General features: G+C 40.7%; 1 long non-coding RNA gene across 1 annotated transcript in view; it reads left to right on the top strand.

Annotated features, from left to right (window-relative positions):
* The window catches only part of LOC128312227 (uncharacterized), a 692739-nt gene that overhangs the window by 15587 nt on the left and 664709 nt on the right, over window positions 1-12443 (top strand). The gene's annotated exons all lie outside the window — the stretch shown is intronic.

The following is a 12443-nucleotide window of genomic DNA, read 5'->3' as shown; positions in this document are numbered from 1 at the left end:
TGTCACTTGTCTATTTTTTTCCCCCTTCTGTCTGCTTCAGCTGTATATGATCTTCATGCAGTCTTAAGTACTATGCAGTATTTGAAAATGAATTGAATCCTGAAAGTTTTTCTATTTATTTATTTATTTATTTATTTATTTATTTATTTATTTATTTATTTTCCTGGTAACTGCACAAATCCATTAAGCATTTTGTTATTCCCTGGGGGTTGAGTGATTTATTATCCTGACCCTGCTGGTCAGATAAGCAAAAGCCTAACTCAGAATGAACAACCGTCTCTCTTTCTTTGAGTGATGGGCACAGAATTTTAAATAATGGTCGGCGAACAGGGAAAAAACACAAGAAAAGAAAAATGCGTGATTTTCACTTTGCATTAACTATCAGTTACTCTAAGCAGAAAATTTTGTTTTTCTTCTCTCTGAAAACATAGTCTTCATTTAATTTTATTGGAAATTAAGCACTTTGATTAAGGAAATATATTAAGTTAGTAGATAATATAGCCCTCTAAAATGTTCTTGTTTCCTTTCTCTTTCTCTTTTGTGTGTTTGTGTTTAATTTGTTTGGTCTCAGTTTTTCCTAACTTAGGGTGAAAGGGACTAGGAAGTAGTTTCTAGTTTCACGTGTAGAATCATTCTTCAGTTATTTACCTTATGCCAGGTTCAGTGTTGGTGCTTGAGAAAACAGGATGGGAGAATAAGCTGTGTGCATAAGAAGAGGTCGTGTGACCAAGCAAGGATGCATTGCTACACAGTTTTACACCAAGTCGGGACAGCAGTGGAATCAAAGAAGAGAGAGCCTTCCTGCCGCCATTCAGGCCTTCACGGAAAATGGGATAGTTGAGCTAAATCTTGAAAAATGTTTGCGCGATGTTAAGATAATAGGGAAGATTGTTTGCTAGCTAAGATAAATAACCCTGTGCAGTCAAGGGGAACTGCCCCAATCTGGGCTAGAGAGAGATGCACTCAACATCAGTGTGTAGCCACTGGAGGGTGTGGAGCCCAAAGTGAGGGCAGCAGAGCTGACTGGGCACCTCTGGGGGGCAGAGTTGCAAGTGGGCATGGAAAGACAGGCTTACAGGGAAAACCCAAACAGTGTGTACAGAGAATGAGTGCACCAAGAGTGATATTAGAGCTTACTCAAACTTTTCAGAGAATCTGGACTGAACCACAACCTGTGGTTTTATCTTCTAGGTTACTAGTTTCCTGAATGAGTGGGTTATCAATATGAAAATCGAAAAGGGGCATGAATTATCAAATACCACTTTATTTAATGATTATTGATGACACACATACAAAAACACTTCCATAAACATTTATATTTAAGATATGATATAAAAGCATTTGGCAGCAATAAGACCATTAAAGTACATGAATGTTTAGATGTACCTATCTTTGACCCTGAAATTCTACCTTCAGGATTTTATTTTATTTTTTTATTTTTATTTTTATTTTTATTATTTTATTTTATTTTTTAAAATTTATTTTTTGGGAATGAGAGAGAGAGTGAGCATGCAGGAGGGGCAGAGAGAGAGACAGAGACAGACAGAGGGAGACAGACACACCCAAGCAGGCTCCACACTGTCAGCGCAGAACCTGTCGTGAGGCTCAAGCTCATGAACCGTGAGATTCATGACCTGAGCCGAAACCAAGAGTCGGTTGCTGACTGAGCTATCCAGGCATCCCTACTTTCATGAATTTGTTTTAAAGAAATACTATATATTCATTCTTTGTTAAATAAGAGAAGATTACCTAAATGAATTATGTTTCATTGTACAATAGAATATTCCATTGAAAAAAAAGATGAAATACATTTATTGACATGTAAGGATAGCCTCATTGCTACTGTTTAAATGCAGATTGTAAGCAACCTATATAAGTTATATATATTTTTAATATACATATAGAAAGAGGCTGGAAAGATCTATATCCAAATGTTAGCTGTATTCACCTCTGGTAAATCATCACTAGATGATTTTCACTTTTCACTTTTTAATTTTATAACATTTTATAATGCCCTTATGTTGTTTTTAAATTTTTTTAATGTTTGTTTTAGAGAGAGAGAGAAAGAGTGTGTGTGTGTGTGTGTGTGTGTGTGTGTGTGCGCGCGCGCGTGAAGGGGAGGGGCAGAGAGAGAGGGAGACACAGAATCTGAAGCAGCCTCCAGGCTCCGAGCTGTCAGCACAGAGCCCCATGCGGGGCTCGAACTTGGGAACCATGAGATCATGACCTGAGCTGAAGTAAGATGCTTAACTGATTGAGCCACTCAGGCTCCCCTATGTTTTTGTTGTTTTCACAGTAAGTATATATTATTTTCAAAATCTGATAAAAACACAATTAAATTATCACGTCATTTATTTGGAAGTTATTTTGGCATTGTGATTGGAAAAAGACCAGGGGTTGCCACCTTTGATGAGCATAGGATTCAGCAGATCTACGGTGAGACCTGGAGCTCTGCATTTCCCGCAAGCTCCCAGGCATGACCATTGTTGCTGGTTGTGGACCACAGTTTGAACAGCAGATTCTCATTAAACTAGAAAAAGCCTGTGTTGCAAGATTTCATTGCTTCTGTTGGGCCTCTTTTATTCCAGGCAGAAATTTGCATGGAATAATAAAGGACTTCTGGAAAACAAAACTGAAACAGTTGTTACCATTCAACGGCTCTCTTAACTGCTAGAGTAACTGGATTCCATCTCTGCCTTGTCCAGAGATTCAAGATACCCTTCTGAATTCATGGCCACCCTGGGCCTCCTAATCTCAGGAGAGAGCCTTCCTCTCAAATAGTCTTTCTACAGAGCTGGAGTAACCATCCCCATTTGAAGCTTGCCCCTCATAAATTTCTTTTCCTTAGAATACTGTATTGGTGATTTTCTCTTATAAAATAATCAAAGCTTAAATATAAATATTTTCTTGGAGCGCCTGGGTGGCTCAGTAAATTGAGCATCTGACTCTTGATCTCGGCTCAGGTCATGATCACACAGTTTGTGAGTTCAAGCCCCGTACTGGGTTCTGTGCTCATGGTGCAGAGCCTGCTTGGGATTCTCTCTCTTCCTCTCTCTGCCCATCCCCTTCATGTTCTTTTTCTCTCTCAAAATAAATAAGTAAACTTAAAATATCTATTTATCGATAGATATAGAAATACTTTGACTTTTTAGTCTTTTCCAAATTGCTTTAACTTTGTAACATGTATGGGTTACATAGACATGTTTAAAAAAAAAAAACCAAAAAACAAGGGAATAAAGCAGCAGTTCAGTCCAGGCAAGGTCATGATGGAGGGTTTTACCAAAATGTGTCTGCCTCTACCACCAGCACAGCTATCTACTCAGGCTTTAGTCAAATTTCTCCCCTGTTCTCAGTTAGATTATTAAACTAACACAAGCTTTAGCAATTCAGTTGTAAAGGGCTAATACAATTAAAAGAAAAAGAGAAAAAGAACGAAAAGTGTCAAACTAATCCTGTCAGGCTGCTTGACTAATCAACCAAAATTTCTTTTATATTGTTCTTGTTAATGAGCTGGCTGGTAAAGCAGTCAGTATGCACAATATTTTTGAATGTCTAATTTTGGTATTAGCAAAGGACACAGCGGTGGCAGTGTGCCATGTATCTGTTGCTAATTCATTTATTTGGTGTAGTCTGTTCTGCCTGCACTTGGGTTTCTTGAATGCAGATTATTACAGCAGCAGAGACAGATTTACCCTAAAGCTAAAAGTGCATTGTATTCACATGATGGCGAGCCTTTGCCGGAATTTACTAGAATTAGGTACTTTAACCTCCCTAAATTAAGTTCTGTCTCTCTACTTCCCTCCCTCCGGTAAGACTTCTCTGCAAGATATTCAATACCTGAGCTTTTGTAATGAGCAACCAGCGACCTGGGGGCTTGTGGATGATATCCAGAAGATACCCGTAATAGCAGTTCATGGAGAGTTATAGATGCATTTTTAAAAGAATTAATGACTAGGCTCTTGAGTTGTTTGATAGTCCAGCTAATGAAAGAAGGGAATAATATGGACATATTGGAAAATTATTTACATTTCCTGCTGATTGGACACAAAAGAGGGTCATTGTCAAAGATAACATGAAAGCCATAATCTGCCACTGGACCAAAGACAGCTGATTTGTTAGCGGCTGTCCATAAATCCAAGAATATTTAAGATGAGTCATTGCAGAGGGAGTCTTGAAAAGCTTTGCATTCCAACAAACTGTACGTGAAAGACACTTGATAGTTTCCCCCAAAGTGGCCACAATTCTGAGCACAGTAGAAGATGTGACGATAACAAATGGTGGAGCTGAAAGAAACCTTTGTAAAATGGCAACAAAAAACCCACATTTTGGTCACCTTTGTTGGAGAAAGGACTGAATTTTATTTTCTCTCTAGAAAATATCACAATTTTGTGGGGCACCTGGGTGGTTCAGTTGGTTGAGCGTCTTACCCGACTTCTGCTCAGGCCACAATCTCACGGTTTATGAGTTTGAGCTCTGCACTGGGCTCTGTGCTGACAGCTCAGAGCCTGGAGCCTGCTTCAGATTCTGTCTCTCTCTCTCTCTCTCTCTCTCTCTCTCTCTCTCTCTCTCCCTCTCTCTCTCTGCTTGTCTCTCTCTCTCTCTCCCCCTCCCCCACTCACTCTCTGTCTCTCTCTCAAAACTAAATAAACATTAAAAAAATTAAAAAAAATAAAAATATTACCATTTTGTTGTCCTATAAAGAGACGAAGTACATACAAACAAAAATAGCTAACTGTTATAGAGGCAGGCCAGTTAATTTAATAAGAATAAATAAGTTTTCTGGATCTCCTGAAGTTCTTAACAATTATCGTTGTTTAAAAATTTGTCAGTTATTGTACTTTATTTGCCTGCTATTCTAAATGAACAGTCATTTTTCAACCAAATTTTACATTTGCCATTTTGTATTCTTAAAGAAGGACTTCAAAAGCTTCAAAGCTTCAAGTCCTGCTACACGTGGTGATGTCCCCAATAATTGGAATGACTGGAAAGTCTAGGTGCCTCACATGGGATGTTCCCAGCATGTTAACATATTGACATTTTCACAATAAAAGGGAAAAGGGCCTTTTCACAATACAAGGAAAAGCTCTAGGAATTCGCGAAGAAGTTAAGAAAAAGTGAAAAAATAGACACACTTTCCTTTATTGCGAAAGTGGCTGGTTTTGTGTCATCCAGAACCCATTATGTTTTCCCAAGTTAAGCATCCTGGGGAGGCTGTAGGTGCAGATGAAAAAGCTGAAGACAATCCCATCTGGGTCACCACCCTCCCACTGTCCCAGCTCACACACACACAAAAAAAAAAAAAAAAAAAAAAAGATGAAGACGGTTACCCTTTGATCATGTTTTGGATTTTGGTGAAATTGGTCTCTGTTAAATACAGTGTTACCTAGGGCTAATGTCTCAAAGGAGAAAACAGAGGCTCAGAATATAAAGGAAGAATGAAATTCTAAGTGTCCATGCATGAGGTTTCTAAAAACAATTAACTGGGCTAGAATTGTATTAGTATCACTGTGGTTTGGGATAGGGCACTCATTATGATGCTTCATAGCTTTTCAGTCCTCTGCCCCACTCCCACCTGCCCCATAAACCCAATTATTTTCAGTGCATGATTATGTTGTATGTGAGCTTTCTCCAGGACCTATTTATGACAATAAAGCAGAAACACCTGTGTTTATACCTTGCCTATTTGTAAAGGATTTGGAGTAGCTTCTAAGATAAGCATGATGTAAAGCAAGGAACGGGGCTTAAAAGAGGAGCAGTCATCTGATGCGAGCAGAGTGTAGAAATGTTATAAACAACAAATATAAGACAATGACAAAAAAAATTGTCCCCAAAGGAAGATGTGCTGATAAATAAAACTGGGCACTGCTTTGACGCTTCCTGGCACCCAAGGTAGAAAGGAAAAACACATCTTAATGGCGTTTTCATTTTGGGATGAAATGGATCACAGAAATTCAAAAGTTGAGACCCATTTGGAGAAAATATTTCCACGCTGTGTGGGGCTCAGAGCAAGTGCTCACAAAATGTGGGTGGAAGAAATACAGACTTTGCAGTCAGATAACCTGGTTTTCATCCAAGGTGATAACAAGCTCATCTACTTGTTAGTGTTCTGACCTTGAACATGTTATTTACTTCTTTGAACTTGGTTTCATTGGCGACAGGGGCATAATAATAGCAACTATCTCAGAAGCACACAGTAAGTACCTAATGATGTTATATTTTAATATTATTATTTTACAAAAGCTGTGGAAATGTAGCTGAGATGTATAGATTATTATATACCATTTTAGGAAAATAAGGGACATAACATTGGATTTCTGATTCAAGGAAAGCATTTCGGTGGACACTTTGATTTCTGACTAAAGGTCCAGCCCGTGACAATTACCCAGGAAAAAATGTCTCTCCCTGGGCAGATGCTAGGAGAGATCTCTTTTCTGAATGCTTTGAAATTTGGTCACGGACTCATGAAAATAGACGTTGTGCGCAAGATCCTGGCCCTGATGTTTACCGCACGTGGTCTGTGGTTGAGGTGCAGCTGGACTGTCAGGGCCTGTGAAGGGGGGCTGTCAGGTCTCTTACTACATGACCCTGCTGGAACTCTCTGGGCCAGCTTGCCAGAGAAGTGTCCGGCTTGCCCACCTCTCCTTCCCCCTGTGACTGAGGTCACTGTGCTTGTGTTCAGGAGACTCTTCGGGTTTGAGCAACCTGGTTAAATCTGCCCACTCCTCCACGGTAGATAATCATCAGCCTTTCGAAGTTTTGAGTTACTGTGCAGCAGGAGGACAGCAGGTGCCAGACAGGAGCGAGCTGCCCTGTGAGACCCTGTACCTCCAGCACTTTGAGCTTTGGGTTTCACCTTGCCCCTGCACATTAGGACAACGGTGTGGTGAGCAGCGTGTCTGCCCCCACCCGCTGTGGAGCCGGGGAGGCTACAGCATGTTGCTGGTATCACAGAGCCATTTAAAGGCTGTGACTGTTGTTGCTATCTCTGTAAAAATGGACTGGATATTGCCTTTTAGACTGAAGGAGGGGAACGGAACCTACCAGATTTTATGTCTGTTTTATATCAGCTTTCAACCTTAAACAACTATATTAAGTGCTCTTTGGGTTAGACTGAAATGCTTGAAGAACCTCATTATCGTGTTTAATTATCGTGGCATTTCGTAAAAGGAGAAAGAGGAGTCTGGCTGGGAGAATCCTGCCCTCTGAGTGCTGATGGTGCTGGTTTGGATTTCAGTAACCACTAGAAGGTGCATTTTGCATTTCTTGCAGATATACTTTGCAAGAGAGGAAACTGGGAAAGGACAGGGAGGGGGGAAAAAAACACGCCACCGATCTGTTTTCTTTTTTGAAATTGTAAATTACATAAAAAAAAAAGAAATAGAAACATGAATAGACAAAGACTTTATTTATTGCCAGGAGAGACCCATTAGGATGCTGCACTGTGTTTCCATGGCATTGTGGAGACATAAACAGAAAACACGGACTAATGCATTCAGTTAGGCACAGATTTTAAAGTCTAATGTGCAATCTAAATATATATCACATGTATTCTTGCTATTTATTTATCTATTGTATATCCAGCAGCGAAGGGGGAGACTGCCTAACTAATGGGAGGCTGTGATCCGTTTGTAAATGTGCCGACATGTTCAAGCCTCTATTTGTGATGTGTCTGTGGCTTCTCTGTGCTCTTTGTTACCTTGCAGTCCCATCTTGCTTACCTTTGCCTCTTAACTAGAGTACAGCAAAGGCAAAAAGCCTTAATTCACCTTCCAGTCAGGTAACCTACTGGAGGGAAGGGAGTTGGGATAAGTGTGTGTGAATCACTGTGAGTGATGAGGACACAGCAAATTGGAGAGCCCATGCTCTCTTGACAAGCAACAATTCTCGACAAGCATAAATGGAGGTTTATTTCATAAGATCTGACAAATTTTCAAGAGAATCTGTAAATCTGCATTTTACTGATGGGCAAATTTTCGAGAGAATCTGTAAATCTGCATTGTTACTTGAAATCTCCTGATTAAAGAAATTAGCATATTTGTTGGCCAAACGCAACAGAGCAGGAAGGGTACCAGGGCTGCCGGTTTATGACATCTGATTTGTGATAACAACTTCACTGTGGTTGTTGCTGTTGTTTTCTAAAGGCAAAGAGCCTTCACCCCTTCGGTGATGCGCACTGCACATTGCAGTCATGCGATCGCATCAGTACCACAGGATAGCCCACAATCCAGGGCTTTGACTCCTGTTCGGTGCTCCCTCCTAGTCGTCTTGGTTGATTCTTGCCCATTGATTCTTTAGAAAGTTCAGCTGGCTTTTCCTTGGAGAATAGCATCAAGGTAGAAGGGAATTGAAAAGCACAAACCCAAAGTAGAGAATAACATGACACTCTTCCAAAGAGCTCCTCAGTGAGAGAACAACTTATCAGAAGAGAAGAGTAATTTCCTTCTTTTGGGATCATGGTTACAAATAGGATGAATGGCACTCAACAAAGAATTCATTATCAGGGCGCCTGGGTGGCTCAGTCGGTTGAGGGTCCGACTTCGGCTCAGGTCATGATCTCGCGGTTCGTGAGTTCAAGCCCCGCATCGGGCTCTGTGCTGACAGCATGGAGCCTGGAACCTGCTTCAAATTCTGTGTCTCCCTTTCTCTCTGCTCCTCCCCTGCTCATGCTCTGTCTCTTTCTCTCCTTCAAAAATAAAAAATAAACATTAAAAAAAAAAAGAATTCATTATCAAGTCAGTTAACCCTAGGACCAGAAAATAGGTTCAGGGAATGCTGCTTATAATTATTATTCGTTTGCATGAAATCACTTGGTATCATTTGGGTCTCCTCCCGCCCTCCGACGACACACCCCTTAATCACAGGGATTGTCTCCTGAGAATCAGGGGAATCACCTCTTGTCTGAGGTGTCTTTAGGTGTTAAGGAGTAGATGGACTTAAATTCTTTGCTGTATTATAAGCAAATCTGGCATATCTTCACCTTTTTTTCCTAAACCCAGGTGTGAAGTAGTTTTTGTTTTGTTTTGTTTTGTTTTTTTAAGGACAGTGTGGTTTGACTCAGACTAGCTGTGAAATAGAGTGTTAAGTCTTCAAAGATAGCAGTATGAAGCCATGTTGTCTGGAAACAAGAAATTAAAAAGATTATTTTGGAGATAGTATATTTACTCTGTAAAAATACGGGGCGCCTGGGTGGCTCAGTCGGTTGAGCGTCCGACTTCGCTCAGGTCACGATCTCAGGGTCCGTGAGTTCGAGCCCCGCATCGGGCTCTGTGCTGACAGCTCAGAGCCTGGAGCCTGCTTCAGATTCTGTGTCTCCCTCTCTCTCTGGCCCTCCCCCCATTCATGCTCTGTCTCTCTCTGTCTCAAAAATAAATAAATGTTAAAAAAAATTTAAAAAAAATAAAAAAATTTTTTGGAAAATATCTAAACCAATGAAATCATTAGCTTGAAGAATATCAAGAGCCTTCTATTGTATTGGTGTATAACTGGTATATAATGAGTTGTGGTTTCATTCTCTTGTACTTGGTTTGCCTGACATGTTGCAACCGTGATGTGGGAACCACTCTTTTGGGCCACCTCCCTTTGTTTCATTGACTTTGGTTTCCATGGGCTCATGTTTACGTTCTGACTGGGAACCACTCATTCTTCTTAGGTATTTTCTTGTCTTTTGATTCTCAGAGGTCCATTAAGTAGGAAACACCCTATTACAGCTGCAAAGCGAGTGTGCTTCTTACCCCCTAGCCTGTCACAAAGAGGGTCTGGTTTTCTGTGAAGACGATCCCCTTGCTACCCATATCACAGTGTGCTCGGATTACCTGCCAAGTGCTTGCTGTATAAATTATAGCTGCCTGGTGGGAGCTTTAATTCACATGCTTGATGTTTTAAAAAAAAATATTTTCAAGGTTGAACTCCATAAATCCAAGTTTTTTGACTGGGTTATGTCTGCTCTCATTTTTCCTTTTCTTCTTCTTGTGTTTAGAATTAAATCTTCTTTTGTGGGAAAGGGAAGAAGATGCAGGAACTCCGTGAGAAAGAATACTGTGTTTGAGGAAACTCAATAAATGCTTGAGTTAGCATCGACTGGAAAATAATATGTTATAGGCTAGTATTTACTTATTCAGATGAGGCAACCCTTCTAAACCTTTCATACCTTGAGGGCAACTTTGGCCCTCAGGATGGCCTTTTGTTTTGTACATTCAAATGCACGCATGCACCGGCATATAAAATTTGGTTGCAGACCACCTTGGGACTTAGCATCACTTAGAAACTGAAAAAATGACGGGTGTTTACTTGGTATCTGGTTTTAAGTTTGGCAGAATCTTAATTCCTTCACTGAATTTTCTTGCTTTGCCTTTCCTCTTCTCATAGCAACTAAACACAGATTGAATTTCCAGATTAAATAACTGACATCCTGGGGATTGACGGAAGGGGAAGTTGATCTACAGAACTGATGATTGAAGACTGACATGGACACCGTGAAAATGCCATAACAGGTCTAGAGCCGTGCTTGGAATTGGACTGGGGAGCAAAAGTTTGCTAATAAGTAGTTTTGAGGAGAGGATAAGAGAGACAAAGAATCATTGTGAGGTTGAGTGATTAGTGAAGTGAGATTAGAAGTAGATCCTTTGCTGATGATGGTTGTGATGCCACTAAATGCTCTGTTGTAAATTACTTTCTTTGGAAAGAGTGTCTTGTAGTTGAAGACCCATTCTTTGCTGCTGGAGGAGATATATATGTTAGAGGTCAAAAGGCTGGGCAGCTGAGAACTTGCTCTGCATAACAGAGGGAGGAAGCCCTTGAGGTTTCTAAGGGAATGGAAGGGCAAGGAAATACCAAGGGGGTCTGGGGAATGGAAAGAGAGTGAGGCTGGCCCGGGCTCAGTGAAAGGCAGAAAAAGAGACAGCTGAATGGCCAGGAGAAACCAGACCAATTTCTGATGTGCCTGAAATGGATTTTGTAGACTTCATTCTCGGTAATGTGCTGCAAAACCTTTCATTTGCCATGTTTTTGGTAATTCTCCATTGTTCGTGAATGCTTTGGGTGCATATGGGTTACTTTTGCAACCTGGGAGAGGGTGCTGAGATTGACATTAAGGTCAAAGGCCAAAGTAGAGTCTGTAAGCAGGAAGAAGCCTGTGTGGATTGGGAGGCCAGTGGAAGTACCAGTCACAACCCCAACAACAATGATGATGACGGAGCTAGTTGTAGGCGTTATTTATTGAAGGTCTGCTATATTCTGCTACCTCACATACATCATCCTGTTAATTTAATTTTCATGACAACGCTGCAACTTTTGGCTCCCTGTTTTATCCCTGTCTTCACCCGGCCCTGTGGATTGTTCTGAATCCTTCACATAGTCCCAGGAGGAAGAGAATCCTCTTTCCTGAGCTCTGGGTTGCCTATTGTTGGCATTTCCTTCTAAACAATGACAGTGGCACAGATCTGACACTTGAACATAAATTTATTACCCGGCACTGACTAAACACTGTCAGTTGAGTAGTTACAGGTAAATGGCATATAAAACCCTCTCCTGGATGTATATGCTCGAGTTAACCTCTTTATAGATACCTCATTTTCTTCCCTTGTATAAGATTCACAGATTTCTTCTAGATTCTTTCCCAGGTGGAGCTAAGTAGACTCTGGTGCCACCCCTAATTATGGCTTATTTTATTTCATGTGGTGCCTCATTATAATGCAATTATCATACATCAGAGGCATCTTGCCAGGGCACCTGGGTATTGGAGTATGTTCAGTACAGATTAAACCAAGAACATGAACTTGACTGGGTCTCATCTGTCTTTGCTCTTGGTTACTCTCCCTCTGGAGGTAAAAGAATACAAACTGTCCCTAAGCTTTCCTGTTTTCTCTCTTTATTTTGTCTTCTTCCCTGACCCTCCCCCTACCATCCATTACCATCCCTACCCCCAAGGACATGCTGTCCTGCAAAGTTTCTCATGAATAATCTCTCCTCCCAAACCATAGATTCTCCTCTAATCGATACTTTGCTGTGATTCAATGATATGAAGAGGTAATACCATTCCCTGTTTCACAGATGAGATTTAGGGAGGTAAAGTAAGCCATTCAAGGTCACACAGCTCGGAAGAGAAAGAGCTAGAATTTCAACATGGAACTGTCTGACTCCCAAGAACAGCCCCTTTCTTTCCCATTCTGGCTCTCTTTACTGGTAACCCTCTCCTGGACAATTTGAGGGCATGGATTGAGCAAACTATTCAGTATCATGAAGGTTTGCAACGTCTATTTATGTTTTTTCCCTGAGCTGTTTTTTTTTCTCTTTTTTTCAGTTGAAATTTTTCTTTTTAAGTTTATTTATTTATTTTTGAGAGGGAAGGAGGGAGAGAGAGAGAGGGAGGGAGGGAGTCAGCCAGCAGGAAAGGTGGCAGAGAGAAAGGGAGAGAGAGAATCCCATGCAGGCTCCATGCTGACAGC

This window comes from Acinonyx jubatus, chromosome D4, assembly GCF_027475565.1.
Source record: "Acinonyx jubatus isolate Ajub_Pintada_27869175 chromosome D4, VMU_Ajub_asm_v1.0, whole genome shotgun sequence".
In the NCBI taxonomy this organism is placed as follows: domain Eukaryota; kingdom Metazoa; phylum Chordata; class Mammalia; order Carnivora; family Felidae; genus Acinonyx; species Acinonyx jubatus.
This window is presented reverse-complemented; position numbering and strand designations above follow the sequence as displayed.